Source organism: Ascaphus truei, chromosome 3 (genome assembly GCF_040206685.1).
Source record: "Ascaphus truei isolate aAscTru1 chromosome 3, aAscTru1.hap1, whole genome shotgun sequence".
NCBI lineage: Eukaryota > Metazoa > Chordata > Amphibia > Anura > Ascaphidae > Ascaphus > Ascaphus truei.
This window is the reverse complement of record NC_134485.1, coordinates 420,154,486-420,156,977: the sequence shown is the minus strand read 5'-3', so window position 1 is coordinate 420,156,977 and position 2,492 is coordinate 420,154,486. Positions and strand designations below refer to the sequence as shown.

The window sequence follows — 2,492 nt, the reverse complement described above, 5'->3', positions numbered from 1 at the left end:
TATGGACATTTACTAGGTAAGTGTACATTTACATTTATTATTCAAATACATGTGATCCTAGGTCATCTGAGTTTTGTTCATATGCAAATATGGCTTCACAATATCTTTCTATGTTAATTAGTCTGGAAACACAGCTTTTTAGCATGCCTTACAAGGACAACTAAACACAGGCGGTCAATTTGCCATAACTGCATACAATTTGAATGCAACCTTGCTTACATGTATAGGTTTAGTAGTGAATGCTCATGTGCTTCACATATTACACATAAAACAGCATGTTTGCTATCTCTTGGAACAGCTAGCAGTGTAGGAAACTGGTGCTTATATTATTATTCATTTACCTCATATATTTGATATGTTTTTCAAGGGCGGACAAGTTCAGCAAGCAGAAAAGAAATGTGGGACACAATAGTCATTGGTGTCAATGCGTGTGGGAATCATGTGAGGGACAAGCGGAATTGTCACAAGAGATTTGATGATATTAGGTCCAAATTGAAAAAGAAAATACAACACCAACGCGTGCATGCTACTGGCACTGGAGGTGGGCCCACACCACAACGTCTCATATTAAGTCCATTGGAGGAGCTGCTTCGGGCAAAATTACTTCCCGTCGTCGTGGAAGGCTTACCTGGTGACCGTGATATAGGAATTTACCCCTCACAATTTCCACCAGGTGAGAAATATTACTGTACTAGGCGTGTCGTTGCTTACAGTTATTTTGCATAGTTACACTGCTTTTTATACTGTCTTCACAATATAAGCATACCTGCATCTATATATGTATATGTCTGATTCTGTATATATATATATATATCTAAATAGACATATATGTTGTAGTCCTACTAAAAGCAGTAACTAATATAGCACGTGCCATTGCGTGCTCATTTACATGTGAATTCCCAAAATGCATTGCTGCAGTGGAAGCAATTGATGGTGGGCGAAGATGGGGAACAACAGGGTAGTACACATGTGTAACACATGTTAATCAGAAATTATTACTAGCTACAGGTACAGAACAGAAATATGTAGAATATTATTGTGTATTTATTTATTTTACTCCGACAAACATGACATTACTGCCTATTTTAAGCATGCATCAAATATATTGCATGCAACGGCCTACAAACATCACTTGCACTAACACATCTATAGTTGTTTATGAAAAGGTCCATTTTTGCTTTAAGTCATATACAGACAGCATAATGAGGCACACGTATCATATTTTATGTCATTGTTTTCATAACTTCAAAACTGCACACGACTATTTAGCTCATCTACCATTGTGTTAAAGCAGCTGCAATTAATATCTCATCACAGCATACACTTCAACAGAGGGGGTGGGGTTCAGCACACACACTAATTACAGCCTCATTTTAGGGGCAACTTAGTTCACACCATTTTCACCTGTTTCAAGTAATTGAAAGGTGTGGCTCATTAGGCTTTTTGGGGAAGGGAAAACCGTTCTTACAACCTCACTAGCACAACTGAAGTTAATCACACTCATTTGAAAGCTTCACTTTAGCTACTAAATGCCCCAACAACTCATTACTTATCAAACCGTACGTCACACATTAGTTCACTCATATCTATAGTTGAACTACTATCAACGACACATTATCACACACTGCATGTCTTGTCTTGTTTAGTCACAGCCACATTCATGTGTGCCACATCTTATATTAATGTACCACACATATCCTCTACCAAAAACAACACTTTTTGCAATATGACCACCTTCATGATAACCATTGTGAATGGTCATCTCATGATAGTTATGTACATTATGATACTGATATCACTACACAACATATGATTTTTATGTACTAATTTAATGTATTTTTCCTCACGCATTACTGCAGAACCATAGTATGTTGTATGTTAGGGAACTCAAAAGTTCTAAGTACACAGGCATGTACATTGTTATTACAACTATTTATGTTCACTTTCACACACACATTTTGGGTTAAGGAAATGATGCTGTTAGATACTCATAAATACAGAACATACAATAACTGTTTGTTCAATATTTACACATGTAAATGTAAAACTTATGTTATTGTTATATATAGTTGCCCCTGAAGGACATGTGTCACCTGAGACTGAACAAGTGTCTTCACCTGGGTCAGTCAGCTCAACACACCTAGAAGGTGAGTGTATCAGTTGGTGGCCATATAATATGTGCTCTTCTATATGTTATGTTGTCATGTTCATTATTTGTTTTGCACATCTTCTTTAAATAGGATTACTTAGTGTCAGTGAAAATGAAGTGTAAGGCAACTTGTATTGTGTTAGTGATGTTAACTATCATGTAGGAGTTTTGAGTTTACAGCAAGTTTTCATTCACTCATATTTCATACTGAGTCCAAACATTATTCTTAAGTCAAGGTAGTTTTTAATGTGAGGTTATAAAACGTATGGAAACATGTTAGTTGTTACTTATGACACACTACAATTACATAGTAACACAGCAGAGATTAACATGACATTTAATA

General features: G+C 36.0%; 1 long non-coding RNA gene across 1 annotated transcript in view; it reads left to right on the top strand.

Moving 5' to 3' along the window:
* Positions 1-412: 412 nt before the first annotated feature.
* Positions 413-2,492, top strand: part of LOC142491192 (uncharacterized) — a 2,280-nt gene continuing 200 nt past the window's right edge. The window contains exons 1-2 of the long non-coding RNA XR_012800337.1: positions 413-673; positions 2,070-2,147. This is a non-coding gene — a long non-coding RNA (uncharacterized LOC142491192). The remainder of the gene's footprint in view (positions 674-2,069; positions 2,148-2,492) is intronic.